Source organism: Eschrichtius robustus, chromosome 6, assembly GCF_028021215.1.
Source record: "Eschrichtius robustus isolate mEscRob2 chromosome 6, mEscRob2.pri, whole genome shotgun sequence".
NCBI classification, from domain to species: domain Eukaryota; kingdom Metazoa; phylum Chordata; class Mammalia; order Artiodactyla; family Eschrichtiidae; genus Eschrichtius; species Eschrichtius robustus.
This window is the reverse complement of record NC_090829.1, coordinates 69,896,362-69,920,529: the sequence shown is the minus strand read 5'-3', so window position 1 is coordinate 69,920,529 and position 24,168 is coordinate 69,896,362. Positions and strand designations below refer to the sequence as shown.

The window sequence follows — 24,168 nt, the reverse complement described above, 5'->3', positions numbered from 1 at the left end:
ATATCCTTGTCTCTGAACAGATTCCCTTTTGCTTAGGCCCTTTAAGATATACTCACCCTTTTCTCCTTGGTTCCTTGGCCCCTATCCATTTACTAGACCAAGACTTAGTAGAGAAAAATAATGCCAGAATTTCTTTCATACAAAAGGGAGAAACATTCTAGAAATTTTACAGTAGTCATCAAAGCAGCCTATCAGGTGAATTAAATGACCCTTTGATATCTTTTATTTGCTCCATCTCTGATGGTATTAGATCCGATTCTGGAAACACTAATCATTTGCCCCAATTGAATCAACTATTACTTTCCTTATGGGCAAAATCTTCAACTGATAGAGGCAAAATTTGCAGTGCACCTCCTACCAAGATTCAAATAGATCCCCCAAAACCTCTTCCCATGTTTAATCAATATCCTAAAAGTAAAAAAGCCCTTCAAGGCATAAAACCCATAATAGAAGAATATAAGTCTCAAGTCCTCATTATCCCTTGTACTAGTCCGTGTAATACTCTTACTTTACAGGTGAGAAAACCTAAGCGCTGAGGTTGAAGGTTTGTCCAGGATCTCTGAGCAATAAACAACGTTATCCCTTGACACCCTGCTGTTCCTAACCCTCATAAGATACTAATATTCACTCCCACTGGAAGCAAATTCTTTACTGTAATTGATTTATGCAGTGCATTCTTTAGTATTCCAGTTGATGAAGCTAGCTGATACCTTTTTTTCCTCACTTAGGAAGAAAAACAGTTCACTTAGACAGTAATGCCTCAGGGTTTTATTGAGAAGCCTTCTTATTTCTCACAAATCCTGAAGGGTGATCTATATGATATAAAGTTCCCTAGAGGTTCTACTTTGTTGAGATATGTGGATGATTTGCTTCTTTCAGCTCCTTTTCAAGCCTCCTCCCTGGAAGACAGAATCCACTAGCTAAAGTTTTTAACCTTAAAGGGACAAAATGTCACCAAAGAAAAATTGTAGTTTTTCCAACCCCAGGTTTGATATGCATCTGATATCAGAACAAGGGTTATACCTAGACCCAGATAGGCTTCATGGTGTCCTAAGTTTCCCAAAATCCCAAATTAAGTGTCAACTGTGAGTTTTTCTAGGGCTAGTTGTTTATTGCTGAAATTGGATTCCAAATTTCTGTCTTATGGCCAAACCTCTGTATGCTATACAAAAGAACAACAACCTTGAACTAATTTTATGGGAATTACCAGATGCATAGCCTTCAAGTCCTTAAAGGAGAGTTTGAGGAATCCTTGGGCACCTCAATTATCAGATTCCCTTTTTCCTTTTTGTATATGAAAAGGAAGGGAACGCCCTTGGTGTACTCACCCAAAACAGGTGGACTATCATCAACCCATGATATATTATAACCAGCAACTGGACCCTGTGGTGCAGGAATACCCCCTTGCTTTAGAGCCATAATGGCCACTGACCTTTTGGGAAAGGCCACCGAGAAAATCATTGTGGCATCTCCTTTAACCCTTTGGTACTTCATTCAGTAGAAGCCCTCCTGAATTCCTATCAACTCAGCATTTTTCAGTCAGCTACCTCACCTCCTTTGAAGTTCTTTTCTTAACTGCTCTTCACATAATTCTTTTATGTTGTAATAACTTTAACCCTGCTACTCTACCCTCCCCCTCCCTACCATCGATTGATTTCTCATGGTTAACTGATGGTTCTTATTTAAAAAGTGACAGTGGCAAATATGGTGCTGGGTATGCTATCACAACTCCTTTTAATGTTGTTTAGGCAACACGTTTACCTATGCCTACTTTGGCTCAACGGGCTGAATTACACACTCTCACATGGCTTGTACTTTAGCCAAGGGCAAAACTGCCAATATTTATACTAATAGCAGATATGCTTTCAGAGTAGCTCATGATTTTGGAATGCTGTAGAAGCAATGTGGCCTCCTTACTTCCAGCAGAAATAAAATTTAAAATGGCCTCATTTCAGGAATTGTTATATGCAATACTTTTACCTGTTGCTTTGGCTATTATTAAGGTTCCAGGACATTCTAAACGTGACTCCCTGGAAGCTAAGGAAAATCACCTTGCTGACACCTCCACAAGGAATGCTGCACTTAAAGAAATCAACAGCAGCCAAAACTCTGTCATGGTCCAAAGTGATATTTCCCCAAATCATAACTTAGAAAAACTAGTTTAAAAAGCTCAATTATTGGCCTCAGAAAAGGAAAATCAAGATTGGAAATTCAACAACTGTTGGTTTGATAAAAGGTAAAAGCTCTGGTTTGGACAAAATAACAGCCCAGTTTTACAGGAAACTCATATTCCCACTAGTCACCACTGTACATGCATGGAGCCATTGGTCTTCTGACAAAATGATCACCTTCATGAATCAATATTGGTGGGAAACATTTACAAGACTGCAAAACGTGCATACCTCACTTGTCTCACTTGTCCAAAGTACAACCCAGGAAGCCTGCTCACACTGCTCTTGGACATTTTGAACTGCCTAATGGACCATTTGAGGTCCAGCAAATGGAGTTCATGCAACTTCCTCCATCTCACAGATATAAATATGTTTTAGCCATGATCTGCATGTTTTCACACTGGACTGAAGCCTTCCCTTGCAGACAGGTTACTGTGTCCTCTGTGGCTAAAGTCCTTTTGGAAAAGATTATCCCTACCTGGGGAACTCCTCTTGAACTTCACAGTGACCATGGAACCCATTTTACTGGTCAGGTGCTTCAAACAAGTCTGTGTTGTTTGTCCGGTTTTACAACACTTTCACTGTTAGAGTGAGGTAACCACCCTCAATTCTCTGGTTTAGTTGAATGCACAAATGACAATAAGACTCTACTGGTGAAATCTGTAGAGACACTCCATACACTTAGCTAAAAGCTTTGCTGTTGGTTCCTTTAAATCTTAGATCCACCCCTTTAGGAAGTCATAAACTCTTACCCTTTGAGATAGTCACAGGACACCCAATGCACTTGGCTCCTGCCTCTTTTGATGCACAACTGACAAAAGGAGAGATATTTCAATATTGCAAGGGCCTAACTGGTTCTATTAAAAAAACAACCATGTTTTGGTAGAGCAATCTTTTCACAGTACACTCTCAGGAGATGCATACTTTAAGTATCATACCTTGCAACCTGGAGATTTTGCCTATTGGAAAAGACACCTCCACAAGTACTATCTTCAACCTGGCTAAAAATGCCCCCATCAGGCACTGCTAACCAGCCCTTGTGCCACCAAATTCAGGGAATAGACTCTTGGATTCAAGAGTCTACTCTTAGGTTCTTAGGTGACACACCTAAGAACACACTAAACCCTGATTGGACCTGCACATCATCTGGTGATCTGAAAGTAAAGATTTCTCAATCAAAGCAGGTGATACCTGATTTCCCAAGATATCTGGACCAGGCCTGTTGGAGTTTGTCTGCCTTTGATGATGACATAATGCTTCAGATGATTTCCAGTGACTACGATCTTGATAAATTATGGACTTTAGAGAAAAGGTGCCTGAGAGTTCTACTCCCCTACTCCTCCATTTTACTCAAATGTGACCACAATAGGTTTCAAATCTGTGCACTTTCCCCTCCAATGTGACACTATATCTAGGAAAGGCTGTTTCTGACATTGAGGGACAAAAAGCCCCTGAAACCAGAAAACCTAACTCTTGATCAGCAATGCTATCAGAAAAAAATCTTGATTAAAATGGGGAAATGTAAAAAATTAATGAAAAGAAACCTCAAGTAGATAGAGTCAGGAGACCAGGAGCTCTCATGTCCTACAATAGCAGAGCCCAGTAGAAAGAAGAAAGACTCACTCTTCTTGCCTGGCAACAGCCCAGCCAATAAGAGACGATCGCAACTCAGGCAATGAAAAGCCGTGAACTCTTTGTTTACTATAGCCCTCCCAACTTCCTTTTCCCCTCTTTAAAAGAGTTCTCCATTTATTTTTGTGGGGGACTTGCATGTGGTTCACCATGTTTGCAGACCCTGAATTGTAATTATGTGTTGATCTGGAATAAACCCATTTCTGCTGAAGAAATAACCGGCAGTTTATTTGTTTTAGGTCAACAGACCAAAGAGCAAAAGGGAAGGCAAGAACTTATTATGTCTCTAAGAGCTTCTGATTATCTGTAGTTGTATCATGTTTGATCATAATCTATTGGCCAAAGCAAGCTAAACTCCAAATCAGCACATTGGTGATGTAAACTCCTCCCATAGGAGGCATTGGCAATGAACAATTGGTGAGCAAGTATAATCTTCTTACAGAAAAGAAGTTAAGGATTATGAAAAATGTTATCTATCAAAGACTTCTGTCTTGATCACAGATATTTACTTCTCTCATTTCTGCATGCAAAATATTCTATTTATTTTCCCAAGAAAGATACCCTAAAATTTCATCCCATCATGTGCTCAGTTTTGAAATCTAGGACTCATAATAGCTTTTACATCAGATCCACATATAGCTCGTTTTGGTCCAGAGACCTGTAACTAAAAAGATAAGTTTTCCCCTCCCCCACACACTAATGCACATCTCATGCTAAAAAAGGGAAGAAAGAAAACTGCTTAGAGGTCATTGGGCAAATATCATTAAACTTCTTACCTTGAAGCTTGGTAATGTGCCCTTGATTGGGCCCAGGCCATGCTTCCTATAACTGACTTCACAGTTTATATTCTCCATTATTCTTTAGTCTCCCTCAGAGGGTTCCTTTCTTTTTCAGTTTCCTCCTTGTCCAAATCTATAGAATGCAATGAAAAACATGACCTCCTTGGAAATCGAGCAGTTTTTCAGCCTACTTTATTCCTACAGATGTTTTGAAAACCAATGTTGTTTCACATCAGAAACAGTCACAATCTCTCTTAATTCAGGTTTGATTTCAGTCAACTGCTTGCACTATTATCCACATCTACAGTACTTTTCATATACTGTATCTCTCTATACCAAAAACTTCTTTGTAAGAACACTTTTAATCCCTTCTTCTGGAGCCATAATGTCCAGCTAAAAAGATGTATTGGGGTCCATATTAAACTATAGAGATATCTTAACAAAGGGAATCGTGGCTATATCATTGATTTGGTTTATGCCTTGAGACTGAGTCTGATTCTTTGAATAATTTCTCTGTTTGTTCTTTAACCTACTGGACATGAGTAGGAGTTGCAAATCTTAGCTTTACAAGATTGAGAATTTCTGGGTTCTTTTTCTCCTTACATCCCTGCCTACAAATGGACCAATTCTTTTCTAAACACATGTAGTAGTGTTTGTCTTGTAGTACTTGCCTAACACAGCTAGTAAACAAAAACCATAGTAAAATTATGTATCACAAAACCCATTCCCCTAAATCCACAAATTTATTCAGTACCTTGTTTGCCTAAGTTCTCTACACCTTAAGTGTACCAAATCTTTACCTCCACTGATATTTATTGACATTTTTTCCACACTCCAAAAACTTTCCATCACCGACCTGCTACACATTTCTAATGATATAGTTTGGGGTATTTTGTTAGGGCAGCATTTATTTCTATTACCACTTTTTGTATAACAGTCAGCTTTGCTATGTAACAAACAGCACCAAAACTTCAGTGATTTACAATAATAAACTTTCTTATTCACAGACTCTGGCTGCTATGGCTTTTTTTTGTCTATGCTGCATATGAGTTTTCATTCCAGGAAATAGGCTGTGGGAGCAGCCTTTGTCTAGAAAAACATCACCTTCTTGAGATTTGAGCAGTTTTCTCAGCCTACTTTTTGTGTGTAGATATCCTGAAAACCAGTGATTGTTTCACATCACAAATAGTTGCAATATACCCCTGCTTATAGGAGAGAAAAAGAGTGAGAGGTACCACAGAATTTTTAAGCAGAAGTTAGTGTCTTAATATATAGGTTAGAGTGCCTGATTTTTTTTTTTTTTTTTTGGTAGACAGTGCTCTTCAGCTACAGAGAATTAGAGAAATCAACAAAAACCTAAATAAATAGAGAAATATTACACATTCATGGATTGGAAGCATCAATATTAATAAAATGTAAAATCTCTTCAAAGTGATCTATAAAGTCAATGAAATCTCAATATAAGGTCTAGAAAACTTGTTTACAGAAATTGAAAAGTTGATTTTAAAAACAGAAATGCAGGGGGGTCTGGGCAAGATGGCGGAAGAGTAAGACGTGGAGATCACCTTCCACCCCACAGATACATCAGAAATACATCTACACGTGGAACTGCTCCTACAGAACACCCACTGAACACTGGCAGAAGACGTCAGACCTCCCAAAAGGCAAGAAACTCCCCACGTACCTAGGTAGGGCAAAAGAAAAAAGAAATAACAGACACAAAAGAATAGGGACGGGACCGGCACCAGTGGGAGGGAGCTGTGAAGGAGGAAAGGTTTCCACACACTAGGAAGCCCCTTCGTGGGCGGAGACTGCGGGTGGCAGAGGGGGGAAGCTTCGGAGTCACGGAGGAGAGCGCAGCCACAGGGGTGCGGAGGGCAAAGCGGAGAGATTCCCGCACAGAGGCTCGGCGCCGAGCAGCACTCACCAGCCTGAGAGGCTTGTCTGCTCCCCCGCTGGGGCGGGCGGGGGCTGGGAGCTGAGGCTCCGGCTTTGGTGGAATCGCAGGGAGAGGACTCGGGTTGGCGGCATGAACACAGCCTGAAGGGGTTAGCGCACCACAGCTAGCCGGGAGGGAGTCCGGGAAAAGGTCTGGAGCTGCCGAAGAGGCAAGAGACTTTTTCTTGCCTCTTTGTTTCGCGGCGCGCAAGGAGAGGGGATTCAGAGCGCTGCCTAAACAAGCTCCAGAGACAGGCGCGAGCCACGGCTATCAGCGCGGACCCCAGAGACAGGCATGAAACGCTAAGGCTGCTGCTGCCACCACCAAGAAGCCTGTGTGCGAGCACAGGTCACTCTCCACACCGCCCCTCCTGGGAGCCTGCGCAGCCTGCCACTGCCAGCGTCCCGTGAGCCAGGGACAACTTCCCCAGGAGAACGCACGGCGCACCTCAGGCTGGTGCAACGTCACGCCGGCCACTGCCGACGCAGGCTCGCCCCGCCTCCTCCGTACCCCTCCCTTCCCCCGGCCTGAGTGAGCCAGAGCCCCCGAAGCAGCTGCTCCTTTAACCCCGTCCTGTCTGAGCAAAGAACAGACGCCCTCAGGCGACCTACACGCAGAGGCGGGTCCAAATACAAAGCTGAACCCTGGGAGCTATGCGAACAAAGAGAAAGGGAAGTATCTTCCAGCAGCCTCAGAAGCAGCGCATTAAAGCTCCACAAACAACTTGATGTACCTGCATCTGTTGAATACCTGAATAGACAACGAATCATCCCAAATTGAGGAGGTGGACTTTGGGAGCAGGATGTACTATTTTTTCCCCTTTTCCTCTTTTTGTGAGTGTGTATGTGTATGCTTCTGTGTGAGATTTTGTCTGTATAGCTTTGCTTTTACCATTTGTCCTAGGGTTCGGTCCGGTCCATCCATTTTTTTTTTTTTTAACTTAAAAAAAAATTTTTTTTCTTAATAAATTTTTTTTAAATAATTTTTTTATTGTTTTTTATTTAAAAAATTTAAAAAAAATTTTTCTTAATAATTTTTTTCCTATTTTTTATTTTAAAAAAATTAAAAATTTTCTTTTTCTTAATAAATTTTTTCTTAATTTTTTTCTTATTTGTTATTTTAAAAAATTAAAAATTTTTTATAACAATTTTTTTCTTATTTTTTATTTTAAAAAAATTAAAAAATTTTTTCTTAATATTTTTCTTATTTTAAAAATTAAAAATTTTTCTTAATAAATTTTTTCTTAATTTCTCTTATTTTTTATTTTAATAGCTTTATTTTATTTTATCTTACTTTATTTTATTTTATTTTCTTCTCCTTCTTTCTTTCTTTCTATTTTTTCTCCCTTTTATTCTGAGCCATGTGGAGAAAAGGCTCTTGGTGCTCCAGCCAGGCATCAGGGCTGTGCCTCTGAGGTGGGAGAGCCAACTTCAGGACACTGGTCCACAAGAGACCTCCCAGCTCCATGTAATACCAAACGGCAAAAATCTCTCAGAGATCTCCATCTCAACACCAAGACCCAGCTTCACTCAACGACCAGCAAGCTACAGTGCTGGACACCCTATGCCAAACAACTAGCAAGACAGGAACACAACCCCATCCATTAGCAGAGAGGCTGCCTAAAATCATAATAAGGCCACAGACACCTCAAAACACACCACCAGATGTGGACGTGCCCACCAGAAAGACAAGATTCAGCCTCATCCACCAGAACACAGGCACTAGTCCCCTCCACCAGGAAGCCTACACAAACCACTGAACCAACCTTAGCCACTGGGGACAGATACCAAAAAACAACAGGAACTACGAACCTGCAGCCTGTGAAAAGGAGACCCCAAACACAGTAAGATAAGCAAAATGAGAAGACAGAAAAACACACAGCAGATGAAGGAGCAAGGTAAAAACACACCAGACCTAACAAATGAAGAGGAAATAGGCAGTCTACCTGAAAAAGAATTCAGAATAATGATAGTAAGGATGATTAAAAATCTTGGAAATAGAATAGAAAAAATGCAAGAAACATTTAACAAGGACATAGAAGAACTAAAGAGGAACCAAGAAACGATGAAAAACACAATAAATGAAATTAAAAATACTCTAGAAGGTATCAATAGCAGAATAACTGAGGCAGAAGAACGGATAAGTGACCTGGAAGATAAAATAGTGGAAATAACTACTGTAGAGCAGGAGAAAAAAAGAAGAATGAAAAGAACTGAGGACAGTCTCAGAGACCTCTGGGACAACATTAAATGCACCAACATTAGAATTATAGGGGTCCCAGAAGAAGAAGAGAAAAAGAAAGGGACTGAGAAAATATTTGAAGAGATTATAGTTGAAAACTTCCCTAATATGGGAAAGGAAATAGTTAATCAAGTCCCGGAAGCACAGAGAGTCCCATACAGGATAAATCCAAGGAGAAACACGCCAGGACACATATTAATCAAACTATCAAAAATTAAATATAAGGAAAACATATTAAAAGCAGCAAGGGAAAAACAACAAATAACACACAAGGGAATCCCCATAAGGTTAACAGCTGATCTTTCAGCAGAAACTCTGCAAGCCAGAAGGGAGTGGCAGAACATATTTAAAGTGATGAAGGAGAAAAACCTACAACCAAGATTACTCTACCCAGCAAGGATCTCATTCAGATTTGATGGAGAAATTAAAACCTTTACAGACAAACAAAAGCTGAGAGAGTTCAGCACCACCAAACCAGCTTTACAACAAATGCTAAAGGAACTTCTCTAGGCAAGAAACACAAAAGAAGGAAAACACCTACTATAACAAAACCAAAACATTTAAGAAAATGGGAATAGGAACATACATATCGATAATTACCTTGAATGTAAATGGATTAAATGCTCCCACCAAAAGACACAGGCTGGCTGAATGGATACAAAAACAAGACCCATATATATGCTGTCTACAAGAGACCCACTTCAGACCTAGGGACACATACAGACTGAAAGCGAGGGGATGGAAAAAGATATTCCATGCAAGTGGAAATCAAAAGAAAGCTGAAGTAGCAATTCTCATATCAGACAAAATAGACTTTAAAATAAAGACTATTACAAGAGACAAAGAAGGACACTATATAATGATCAAGGGATCAATTCAAAAAGAAGATATAACAATTGTAAATATTTATGCACCCAACATAGGAGCACCTCAATACATAAGGCAAATACTAACAGCCATAAAAGGGGAAATCAACAGTAACACAATCATAGTAGGGGACTTTAACACCCCACTTTCACCAATGGACAGATCATCCAAAATGAAAATAAATAAGGAAACACAAGATTTAAATGATACATTAAACAAGATGGACTTAATTGATATTTATAGGACATTCCACCCAAAAAAAAACAGAATACACATTCTTCTCAAGTGCTCATGGAACATTCTCCAGGATAGATCGTATCTTGGGTCACAAATCAAGCCTTGGTAAATTTAAGAAAATTGAAATCGTATCAAGTATCTTTTCCGACCACAACGCTATGAGACTAGATATCAATTACAGGAAAGGATCTGTAAAAAATACAAACACATGGAGGCTACACAATACACTACTTAATAACGAAGTGATCGCTGAAGAAATCAAAGGGGAAATCAAAAAATACCTAGCAACAAATGACAATGGAGACACGACGACCCAAAACCTATGGGATGCAGCAAAAGCAGTTCTAAGAGGGAAGTTTATAGCAATACAAGCCTACATCAAGAAACAGGAAACATCTCGAATAAACAACCTAACCTTGCACCTAAAGCAATTAGAGAAAGAAGAACAAAAAAACTCCAAATCTAGCAGAAGGAAAGAAATCATAAAGATAAGATCAGAAATAAATGAAAAAGAAATGAAGGAAACAAGAGCAAAAATCAACAAAACTAAAAGCTGGTTCTTTGAGAAGATAAACAAAATTGATAAACCATTAGCCAGACTCATCAAGAAAAAAAGGGAGAAGACTCAAATCAATAGAATTAGAAATGAAAAAGGAGAAGTAACAACTGACACTGCAGAAATACAAACGATCATGAGAGATTACTACAAGCAACTCTATGCCAATAAAATGGACAACCTGGGAGAAATGGACAAAGTCTTAGAAATGCACAACCTGCCGAGACTGAACCAGGAAGAGATAGAAACTATGAACAGACCAATCACAAGCACTGAAATTGAAACTGTGATTAAAAATCTTCCAACAAACAAAAGCCCAGGACCAGATGGCTTCACAGGCGAATTCTATCAAACATTTAGAGAAGAGCTAACACCTATCCTTCTCAAACTCTTCCAAAAAACTGCAGAGGAAGGAACACTCCTAAACTCATTCTACGAGGCCACCATCACCCTGATACCAAAACCAGACAAAGATGTCACAAAGAAAGAAAACTACAGGCCAATATCACTGATGAACATAGATGCAAAAATCCTCAACAAAATACTAGCAAACAGAATCCAACAGCACATTAAAAGGATCACACTCCATGATCAACTGGGGTTTATTCCAGGAATGCAAGGATTCTTCAATATACACAAATCAATCAATGTGATACACCATATTAACAAATTGAAGAATAAAAACCATATGATCATCTCAATAGATGCAGAAAAAGCTCTCGAAAAAATTCAACACCCACTTATGATAAAAAGCCCTGCAGAAAGTAGGCATAGAGGGAACTTTCCTCAACATAATAAAGGCTATATATGACAAACCCACAGCCAACATTGTCCTCAATGGCGAAAAACTGAAACCATTTCCACTAAGATCAGGAACAAGACAAGGTTGCCCACTCTCACCACTATTATTCAACATAGTTTTGAAAGTTTTAGCCACAGCAATCAGAGAAGAGAAAGAAATAAAAGGAATCCAAATCGGAAAACAAGAAGTAAAGCTGTCACTGTTTGCAGATGACATGATACTATACATGGAGAATCCTAAAGGTGCTACAAGAAAACTACTAGAGCTCATCAATGAATTTGGTAAAGTAGCAGGATACAAAATTAATGCACAGAAATCTCTTGCATTCCTATACACTAATGATGAAAAATCTGAAAGTGAAATTAAGAAAACACTCCCATTTACCATTGCAACAAAAAGAATAAAATATCTAGGAATAAACCTACCTAAGGAGACAAAAGCCCTGTATGCAGAAAATTATAAGACACTGATGAAAGAAATTAAAGATGATACAAATAGATGGAGAGATATACCATGTTCTTGGACTGGAAGAATCAACACTGTGAAAATGACTCTATTACCCAAAGCAATCTACAGATTCAATGCAATCCCTATCAAACTACCACTGGCATTTTTCACAGAACTAGAACAAAATATTTCACAATTTATATGGAAACACAAAAGACCCCGAAAAGCCAAAGCAATCTTGAGAACGAAAAATGGAGCTGGAGGAATCAGGCTCCCTGACTTCAGACTATATTACAAAGCTACAGTAATCAAGACAGTTTGGTACTGGCACAAAAACAGAAACATAGATCAATGGAACAGGATAGAAAGCCCAGAGATAAACCCACACACATATGGTCACCTTATCTTTGATAAAGGAGGCAAGCATATACAGTGGAGAAAAGACAGCCTCTTCAATAAGTGGTGCTGGGAAAACTGGACAGGTACGTGTAAAAGTATGAAATTAGAACACTCCCTAACACCATACACAAAAATAAACTCAAAATGGATTAAAGACCTAAATGTAAGGCCAGACTCTATCAAACTCTTAGAGGAAAACATAGGCAGAACACTCTATGACATAAATCACAGCAAGATCCTTTTTCACCCAGCTCCTAGAGAAATGGAAATAAAAACACAAATAAACAAATGGGACCTAATGAAACTTAAAAGCTTTTGTACAGCAAAGGAAACCATAAACAAGACCAAAAGACAACCCTCAGAATGGGAGAAAATATTTGCAAAGGAAGCAACTGACAAAGGATTAATCTCCAAGATTTACAAGCAGCTCATGCAGCTCAATAACAAAAAAACAAACAACCCAGTCCAAAAATGGGCAGAAGACCTAAATAGACATTTCTCCAAAGAAGATATACAGATTGCCAACAAACACATGAAAGAATGCTCAACATCATTAATCATTAGAGAAATGCAAATCAAAACTACAATGAGGTGTCACCTCACACTGTTCAGAATGGCCATCATCATACAATCTAGAAACAATAAATGCTGGAGAGGGTGTGGAGAAAAGGGAACACTCTTGCACTGTTGGTGGGAATGTAAATTGATACAGCCACTATGGAGAACAGTATGGAGGTTCCTTAAAAAACTAAAAATAGAACTACCATACGACCCAGCAATCCCACTACTGGGCATATACCCTGAGAAAACCATAATTCAAAAAGAGTCATGTACCAAAATGTTCATTGCAACTCTATTTACAATAGCCAGGACATGGAAGCAACCTAAATGTCCATCACTGGATGAATGGATAAAGAAGATGTGGCACATATATACAATGGAATATTACTCGGCCATAAAAAGAAATGAAATGGAGGTATTTGTAGTGAGGTGGATGGAGTTAGAGTCTGTCATACAGAGTGAAGTAAGTCAGAAAGAGAAAAACAAATACAGTATGCTAACACATATATATGGAATCTAAGGGATAAAAAAAAAAAAAAGGTCATGAAGAACCTAGTGGCAGGACAGGAATAAAGACACAGACCTACTAGAGAATGGACTTGAGGATATGGGGAGGGGGAAGGGTAAGATGTGACAAAGTGAGAGAGTGGCATGGACATATATACACTACCAAACGTAAAATAGATAGCTAGTGGGAAGCAATCGCATAGCGCAGGGAGATCAGCTCTGTGCTTTGTGACCGCCTTGGGGGGTGGGACGGGGAGGGTGGGAGGGAGGGAGATGCAGGAGGGAGGAGATGTGGGAACATATGTATATGTATAACTGATTCACTTTGTTATAGAGCAGAAACTAACACACCATTGTAAAGCAATTATACTCCGATAAAGAGGTTTAAAAAAATAAAGAAAATTAAAAAAAATAAAAGTTTAGGGAGAAAAAAAAAAATAAATAAATAAAACATTGATTTTGCACAGCAAAAGAATAAAATAAAATAAAAACAGAAATGCAAATGACCTAGAATAGTGAAAGCAATGTAAAAGAAATGCAAACTTGTATGACCTACACCACCAAACTTTGAAACTTACAATAATACTATAATAATCAAAACAATGGAGTATTGGCCTAAGGACAGATATATGGATCAATGGAACAAACTAGAGTATCCAGAAATAGACCCAAACATGCAGATGCATTGATTTTCAAAAAAGATGCCAAGTCAAGAGAATGAGCACCCCTCTTTTGGAGCCTCTTTATCCTCAAAATCATTCTTCAAAATGACCTAATATTCAGGTAAATCTTGAGCAGGAAAAACATCACTAGCTGGCTTTTACCAACCTCAGTGCTGACCTCAGGGTCAGAAAATGAAGTTTTTTTCTTGTTCTGCTAATGTGTGACCTCAACCAATTAATTCACCTCTCTGACCTTCAGAATGTGACAAGGCTATCAGACAAGAATATCATGCCATGAATAGCATGCCAAAAACAGCTGAAGAAATATTAAAATGCCAATCAATCCATTTGCTATATATCATGCTGACTGTAATAAAAATCAGTAACATACATTCTGTCTACTATGTGAAAAGTTCCATGCTAAGTCTGATATTGAGTTACCCTATATCATGATAATTTCTGTGAATCTTAAAACGTCACTGAAGTTTTCCTGTATTAAATATTAGGAACACGTCCAAAGGGAACTGCTTCTAATTACTTTTCTTTGAAAATTTCCCTCCTCCTTAAACTTCCTCATTAACTTAGCTATTTGCTTCCCTGGTTATAAAAGCAGCTGAGGCAAAAGAGCCACATTTACAGTATGGTGATGAGTTTTACAGAATCAATTTTTAATTTTAAAATGCCTAATTTGGAAAGCAAGAGAAGTATGCAGTTAAAACAAATTACAACTAATAGTGATTATATCGAGGAAAAAAATTATCTTGGTATCTCCAGTGTCTTACATCTCTTACAAAACAAATTGCACGTACCTTCATATTTAATTGTTATCTATAGATTTTTCTGCTGTTAATATTCTCCTGTAACAGGGAAGTTGGCAAAGATCAGTTGTGTGATATGAATCTTGAGGTAAAGGTACGGTTTATTCTAATTTTGTTTCCAGAGTTTTGAGGCATTTCATTAAAAGTAATTTCTATGTGATAGTCACAAACACATGTAATCACATATCCATACACACGTATCCACTAACCACAAATACGCTCCATAGGGTATGGTAAGAGATTGTGATTGTCATTTTTGTTTAGTGTTTTCAACTCTATGTTTTAACCCAATACATAATTTCCCTCTTAGTTGCCTCCCATAAGACATCAACTGTAAATCCCTGATTAAAAGCAGTGAAAGGAAAGTGAAAAGAGGTAATTTCTTTCATTAATTCTTTGGAAAAATAAAAAATCAGTCCAATAAAAAATAAGGATCCATCAGTCTGATCAGAGCCCCCTTAGGGATGAATTTCCTCTCTGATAAAGAAAAGCCCCTGCTTGGTTGGCTTGGCCCATTCATCCTGCCTTGAATGCAAATGTGAAAGCTTACTTCTTGAAGCTGATGTGGCCATCAGACAATAAGCTTAAAGAAGAAAATCAACATGTTCAGCATGGCAGAACAGAAATTAGTAGAAGTCTAGATACTCGATATCATCAAAAACAATCCAACTTGGAACCAAGTCCTTGAAGATATATTGTTACATGGGGTTATTAGATAGCTTCTTAGCTTAAGTTATGATTTCTCAGGTATTCTGACACCCTGCAGCCAGACCTCTTATACAAAGCAATATCAACTATTACATGAGTTAATGGCATGTAGCAAGGGTTATATGAGTTTTCCTTTGTTGTTGTTTTTATTATCTGAGCTCAGAACACTTACATCCGTATGACTATTCAACCTCCTCACTTGGCTGTCTAAGCACTTCAAACTTAATATATGAAAGCCCAAAGATTTTCTACCTCCAAGTTCATTTCTTCCTAAGTCTCCCCCACCATTAGCACTGTTGCTCATGCCAAAAACCTGAGACATTTTTTTATTACACTTTCTCTCAATCCTTACTTTCAACAAATAAATATAACTGTTGGCATTACTCAAAAATATCATCCAAATCTGATTTTTTTTATTATCCCAACTTCCGTCATGCTAGTCCAAGCTCTAGTCTACACTTATCCCGCCAGTATTGTTCCTGCTTTCACTTTTAGGCGGCATGCTCCACACAGGGCTAGAATGATCTACTTTAAATATAAGATAGATCATGTTGCTTCCCTATTTAGATAGCAATGGCATTTCACCACTCTTAGAATATAATTCAAACATTTACTTGGTCTGATGGATTTCATAGACAACTTCTTTGACTTTCTCTCTACTTTTTCATTCATTTGACTTCAGTAACACTAGACTAGACTTATTGGTATTCCTTGAAGACAACAATTCTTCCCTGACTCAGGAACTTTCCACTTGCTGTTTCTTCACCTTGGAGTGCCCTTTGCCCACACCTTGGTATGGCTTGCTGCCTCCCTTCATTCAGGGATTTGCCCAAATATCATCTCAACAGATGGTGTCCCTCAATGACCCTATTTAAAATAGCTTGGTAGAAGCAGAAAATAGTAGATTTGGATTAAAGTACCACAGGATCTTGAGACTTGATTAGTATTATTGAGAAAAATCTCTGAAGACTTTTGCATCTCACTTTTCTTATCAGTAAAATGGGTAAAAATAATGCCTGATCATAAAGTATGGCAAAATTCTAAGTACACATCTGTGTGAAAATGGCTCATTAACCACAGTAAAGATGTAAGATTCTATTTTATAAGTGATTGCAACTAATTGGGAGCAATATTTCACTGACAATAGTAATATGGCAAAACCATATATACACCTATATTGATATGACATTTTGGATTTTACAACTTTACAAATGGTTACATGGAGATCCTCAAAATGATCTTATGACAATAAAAATATTAGGCTATTAAAATCATTTATGTATGAGAAAACTGAGCCACTATACAGTGAACTAACTTGCATTCACAGCCTAGAAGTATTAGATTTTATACTTATTCCAACATTTTTACAACTAAAGTTTTAATACCTTTTGTGTAACACCATACAACAGGTCTAAATGTCAAAGAGGAAGATATAAACCTAAATATTCTATTAAGGTCCATGCTGACAAATTATGAGTTATTGAGTAATGTCTAATGTGTTGATACAAATACTGAACCATTCCTACTTACACAAGGAAAGAGATTTTTTTTTTCATTGATACAATTATCAAAGCAAAGAAATTGGAAATGGTTTGGAGAGAGTTTATAGTATTCTTTTGAGTTCCTGAGTTTGTCACCACAAATGAGAGGCTTTCACAGACCATAAAATTAACTTCCTCCATTGCCACTTGCCCAGCTGCACAAGACAACCTACACGTCTTTGTTAATTGGATGAAGTAAGTTTGCTATATTTTCCTTTCTTCCTCACTAGCGACACAAGCTGTGTGACGTTTTCCAAAGGGAAAACCCTCCTTGATTAGATTTACTGCTGACAAGCTGTCAAAGCAGTGTAGGGCCAAGGTTCGAAGGAGTGAATATAAGTGAACATTGCCACCCTAAGAACAATATGCAATCGGGAAAATTCTCCAAGTTATAGATACTTGAGGTATATCTTTCAGAGAATTTTTTATACATTAGTATTGTAGGCATGAGAAATACTGTGGGGCTATTCAAACCTTATTCTACAATTGTCCAGGAAGCATCATGCTTTAAGTCCACTGATTCTAGAATATGCTTTCCAGGATCATGGATTCAAACTTTAGCACATTATTATCAGAAAAATCTGCACACCACACCAAGTTTTCAGTTTAAAAATGTGTCTTTGTTCCTTGTTTGAATTTATACTGTGCAAGATTCTGTACTAGATACCAAGGAAAACACAGAGATAGTTGTTGCTTTTCTAACCTATGGCGGTTATGGTCTAATAGGAGTGATGAGACATTGATGTAGATAACCTTATCTACATAAGGTTGCATCTACATATCTAGAATGAAAAGTAATAATTTCTATAAAAGCAGAAGAGAGTATCAAGTTTAGGAAGTTTAGAATAATTATGACTCATCATAGATTTTGGGTTGTAGAGCTGGAAGGTAATTAAAGATTATTTAGTCTAGTCTCCTCACTTTTGATATGAGGAAATCAGAACCCTGGGTGGAAAAGTAATTTCTCCTAACTCATACAGCTAATTAGTAACAGAGCCAGAAGGAAAATAAGTTCTCCAAGTTCTCTGTCTTTTGATACTTATAGGAACAGATGTTCACCATGGTTAAGAATAACAACCTTGGGGCTCAGTAGGACTGAACACCTGGATGTTTTTAATATCAGGCCACTTTCACCACTTAGAATCTTGGCCAGCCTCTCATGCTGCATGTAACTCTAACTGTTCCAGTGGGAGCTCTTCAGGGAAACAGACCAAAGCATCAAGAAAAGAAATAAAAACCAATTCTAGCCTTCAACAATCCAAAACACATCTAACTTGTAAATTATGTTGCAGCTCAGGATTCTGCCTCTTCTTAACTCTATCTATGACCTTTAATACTAGTGCCTCGAACCTCTGTCATTGTGACACATAAATCTCAATATCCTGACCAGTCTTCTTTCTAGTATTCAGGTTCATACCGCCTATTGGACAGTTACACGTAGATATTTAATTTGTACTTCAAACATAAAATATGTAAAACTGATTGCATTATTCCCCTTGCCTTACATGATTCTCTAGTTTTATTCCTTCTCCCAGTGTAATTAGAAATGCAAAATTCTAAAAGAACTTGTAAAATGTGTTTCTTTATTAATAATTCCATTTCTATCCTTATATCCTCCTCTGTGAAAGCTTCCCTGGTTCTTCTTTCCTCTAAGATCTACCACTTCCTAAATATGACAAGTTTATTACAGTCCCTGGGGGTTACTATCTTCAATTATAAAATAGGGATTGTAATTTCATTTACCCTCATAAGATCGTTATGGTGGGATCATGGTGGTTACTGGATAACTTCTTCTGCTTACTTATTTTTATCTTACTTTCTACATTTTCTATAAAGGGCATGCATTTAACTTTAAAAATAACCAAAAAAACTCACAAAATTAAAGCAAAAAATACATCAAGAGCATTTTTTCATGTCATTTTGTGATTATTTTGACCCAAAAGTAAAATATGCCCATTGTTTTAAGTTCAAAGCATAATCACTGAATATATAATAAAAAGTAAGTCCCTCAATCCCTGGCAGAAAAATTGTGTTCAACAAAATTAATTTCCTCTTTTCCTGGGCACACAGCCAAATCACTACATTTCTAATCTCACTGGCAGTTAGGTATGGCCTTGTGATAAGTTCCTAGCCAATAAGTAAAAGTGTATTGTGTCACCTCCAGGCCTTCCCATAAAAAACTCCCACATGCCATTCTCTGTGATCTTTGCCCTTCTTTCAGTTGAATTTTAATATCCAAGAGAACTTTGGAAGCCACAGGGAAAAGAGACAACAAACATGATCACCTTGAGTTCCTGAATGACTAGATGAAGTAAGAGATGGCGACCTCCATCATTACAGTTAGTGCAGAATCTCCATGAATTGATAAGTGAAAAAAAATTTACTTCTGTTGCATTTGAGTCATTATACAATCTGCAGTCTATATGCTACAACAGCAAGCCAATTTTAAATACATTTGGCTTCCCGAATGAACTGCTTATGGTAATTAGAATAGACTACATTTTTTTCTGTGATAAAGAGAACCCGAAATAAAGAAGTAAGGAGAGTCTCCGTTTTATCAACCTTGAAATTTCTGAGCATGGAGAGTGCAGACAACAAGCAGTGCAACTCCACAAAGAAGGCAGAGGAAGAATATATGAGTTGCGAATTCCAACTTATATCAGTAGATGCCGAAGAGGGACAGGTGGCTTCTAGTAAACCAGATATACTAGAAAACTCAGCAAGGAGGACCAAAAGAAAAGGATCTATTAAAAATAACAGGGTGCTTCCCTGGTGGCGCAGTGGTTGAGAATCTGCCTGACAATGCAGGGGACACGGGTTTGAGCCCTGGTCTGGGAAGATCCCACATGCCGCGGAGCAACTAGGCCCGTGAGCCACAGCTACTGAGCCTGCGCGTCTGGAGCCTGTGCTCCGCAACAAGAGAGGCCGCGATAGTGAGAGGCCCGCGCACCGCGATGAAGAGTGGCCTCCGCTTGCCACAACTGGAGAAAGCCCTCGCACAGAAACGAAGACCCAACACAGCCATAAATAAATAAATAAATAAATTTTTTTTAAAAAAGGTGATTGTTAAAAAAAAAAAAAAAAAAACAGAGCTTGCTGTCCACAAAAAATGCCACAATGTTGTGACAGTGTGAAACCTCAGAAGACAATGCCGATTCTTCCTTTACCTTCTATACTGCCACCTGTCAATCTGATTCACAGGGACATTGTGTGCGCTTGGTGCCAGCAGTTAAAACTAAGCACCAAAGGCCTGAAACTAGACGGATATAAAGGACTCTGTGAACATGCCTACCCTCATCAAAAAAACATTCCTGCCACAGCCAAGGAGGCCAGGATCCTATCTCCATCGAGAAGAAAATCAAAGTTGGACAAGGGGGAACTACTTCTGGAATGTTCTGATAAACAGATGTCTTTGGAAGGGGCTGCTCCTCCTGAGGAGGGAGCACCTGCCCCTGAAGGAGCTCCTGCTCTTCAGGAAGTTGTATCAACTTCCGCCCCTGACCCGGAAGCTGTGTTTGCCTCTTGGAGCAGAATGACAGCCAGGGCCGTGAAGATGGAGTCAGTGCAATCACAAGAGACCTGTGGGGTCTGGTGGAACGTGGTTCATGGGAGAGGTCTCCCTGCTGACACAGAGGGCTGGGTTCATTTACAATTTCATACTGGACAGGCTTGGGTGCCTGATAAACGAAGGAGGGTGTCTGCACTCTTCTTGTTACTGCCAGCAATTTTCCACACCTCCACACCTGGAGGACAATATGCTGTGCCCTGAGTGTGTACACAGGAATAAAGTATTAACGAAAAGCCTGCAGTGAGATCACAATACCAGTAAAAAGGGTACAGCTACGATTGTAATTAGTGATAGAGAAGTGACGACAAATCAACTCCACGCTGCCATTGGACAGCTGAACTCCGCTCCGCACCCCCCATGCTTCCCTCTTACAGGGTGCACAGCCTGCTTACAGGGTTGCGTGAAAAAAGCCTGTGAACTGATAAAAGTGGAAGTGGCTATCTCTCCAAAGATTCCCAGCCCTAAGGGAGCAGAAGAGAAAGGAGATGGGGACATTTTAAAAATGCCAATTCGCTGAATGGAATTAATGTACTTGAAACTGCCTCAAGTAAATTTCTACATTGGGCAAGATGGGGCTTACAGGCAAAAGTTCAAATTTGGTTATGTACCCCTTAACCAAGCATTCAAACTTATCATCACCAGGAATGGTAAGAGCAGCAATGTGTTTCCTGATGTCAGACAATATATCACTGATAATATTCTTACCCCAAAGGATATTTTCACAAGGAAGCAATCAGTTCTGATTATGCCTCTTGTCTCAGCATAATTAAGTAAGCTTACCTTGTTTTGGGTGGCAGTTACTTAGATGCACCCATATGCACCCATATGTAAATATTCACAGAGCTATGAACTTAAGATGTCTGTATTTTACTTATATGTAAATTACATATAATTTTTTTTAAGTGTCCTACATTGAATGATGAATTACAGTGCCTCTAGTAAAAAGGCAACTAGAAAATTTTGAAATTAAAGCTTTTATTTTAAAATTAAAAAAAAGGAAACCCAAAATCCATAATAGTTTAACACAGTAAGCACTTACTTTTTGTTCCTACAAATTTCTTGCCAGTCCTGGGGACCCTCAGGCAGATATTTTATATGTGTCAGCCACCCAAACTGCTTTTATCTTGTGGCTTCACGTTTTCAACACAAGATCCTTGCTTGAATACAGAGGGAGAGACTGGTGAGTTTTAAAAGGGCTTTTCATTTTTGTCAGCTCAAAAGTCACTCCCAGTCACATTTTATTTGCCAGAACTAGTTTCGTGGCTCTAGGTAAATGCAAGAAGTTTGGAAAGTATAATCTTCTGTATGTCCAAGAAGGAAGAGAGAACTGGATATAAGTGAATACTAGTCATGTCTACCACACAACTGTATCTATTTCATGCAAGCATATTCATAAAATATTAGATAAATGAGAGTCTACTATAGACAGCATTTGATGTATTGCTTTTTTTATAGAATATATTTTGCAGATAACAATATAGATCATTCTATAAACAAGGTCCTACTGTATAGCACAGAGAACTATAGTCAATATCCTATGATAAATCATAATGGAAAAGAATATAAAAAAAGAATGTATATATATGCATAACTGAATCACTTTGCTGTACAGCAGAAATGAACACAACATTGTAAATCAACTACACTTCAAAAAAAGAGATATAGATCATTTCTTCTTTTTTTAAAATTAATTTATATATTTATTTATTTTATTTTTGGCTGCGTTGGGTCTTCGTTGCTGCGCGCGGGTTTTCTCTAGTTGTGGCGAGCAGGGGCTACTCTTTGTTGCGGTGCGCGGGCTTCTCGTTGCAGTGACTTCTCTTGTTGAGGAGCATGGGCTCTAGGCTCATGGGCTTCAGTAGTTGTGGCGTGCGGGCTTTAGTAGTTGTGGCATGTGGGCTCACTAGTTGTGGTGCACGGGCTTAGTTGCTCTGCAGCATGTGAGATCTTCCCAGACCAGGGCTCGAACCTGTGTTCCCGACATTGGCAGGCAAATTCTTAACCACTGCACCCCCAGGGAAGCCCCGGTCATTTCTTTTTAAGTTCTGCATTTTTAAAATATGTCCCTTATTGGTGGACATTTAACTTACTACATATGTTTTCTACTGCGAACAAACGTTTCTATTGCAGTGAATGTTCTTTGGGTATGTACAGGACTATCAATGGGATAAATTCCTAGAAATAAATTTGCTAGGCTATATTTGCATTTTTAATTTTGATATACATTTTCATGATTATAAAATTTATAATTTCCTCTCAATGAGTTTGCATCAATTTACATTCTTACCAACAGTTTATAAGGGCATTTGTTTCCCTTCAACCTTGCAAACATAACATATTAGCAAAATCATGTGAAGAGGGTATCATGTAATCTACATATTAGCCCATCATATATTTATATTTAACTAAATCAACATTTATTTTATTTCAGAATTATTACAAATGTTGCACATAAAAATGTATCCACATTGTGATTATTTTATTAGAATTCACTTTTAGAAATGGAATTACTGGATTCAAGAGCGTGAAATACTTTTAAGTTTCTTAACGCATCAAATTGCTTTACAAAAGGTTTTACCAGTTTACACTACCACCAGAGTTATATGAGGGCCCATCTTACTGCACCTTCATCAATATTAGTTTTTACAGTATTTCAGTCTTTGAAAACTTGCATACATAAGGCCAGTACTGGAATTTGATATATGCCATCTCTGAAATGACTAACTCATGAGAGATTATCTTGGCAGATACCGTTATCAAAAATACTCTAGGGGGAAAATTTCTTTTTAATTGAACATCTTTTTAAAAGTTAGCATCCTTTCTCTGGGGAAATCACACTTCCCAAGTTGCATGTGGTTCTTGTGAAGATGTCAATCGTATAATCCTGATGCAAGATTCCCCTATCTCCCACTGTGGCCAAGTGCCCCAAGCTGTGCCAATTCAAGATCTTCTTTAATATTGATAGAACCTCGAGTAAAGGAGTCCCCACCTCCTTTTATGGGTTGCTTAACTGAGAGGAAATAATACGAGAGCTGCCAGGGGGTATGTCTTATTTAAAATATGAAGAATGAAACCTTTTGCAGAATGAAGTTAAGCAAAATAAGCAAAGAGGAGTGCATAATTCCTGTCCTAGATGCTTTGTTTTTCTATAGCTTTTCCTTTTAGCTTCTAAACTACGCTATTCTTCCCAGCCAGTGAGCTTTTTTTTTTTTTTGGTATAAGTTAATTTGAGTTAAGTTCCTGCCATTTGAGACTGAAATAATCCTAACTAATATGCACACTAAAGCAGTACACTTACATCCTTCTTTGCTAATTTGCATTCTAATAACCAGATTGTCATTCAGCATACACAATACAAATCATACTAAATTTCAGAAAGAAAGCAGTGTTAAATCTACAGGTGCCTCCCAAATAATCAAGGAAAGATTTTTGCAGAGCTAAGTATGATTTTAATATTATTCATTTAATTGAAATGTATTATTAAAAGTTGCCCATCCTTTTTGAATATAAAGGATACTTTAAAATTTGATAAGCCAAAACCTACTAGCTTCTAACACTGCTGGCTACCTGTTTCAGAAGTTTGTCACTTGGTGCCCTTTAGGATAAAAATGAGAGTCAGCAGGCTACATTTTGGAGTAAGCCTTAGACTAAGAAGTAGAGGCTTGAGTCTGGACGTCTAACTAACCTCATTTGAATGACTTCTAGAGTCCCTCCTGGTCCCCACATTGTAACT

At 38.2% G+C, this 24,168-nt stretch overlaps 1 pseudogene; it reads left to right on the top strand.

The window, feature by feature from the left end:
• The first annotated feature begins 19,976 nt into the window (after positions 1-19,976).
• On the top strand, positions 19,977-20,636 carry LOC137765686 (developmental pluripotency-associated protein 4 pseudogene; annotated as a pseudogene).
• The last annotated feature ends 3,532 nt before the right edge of the window (positions 20,637-24,168 follow it).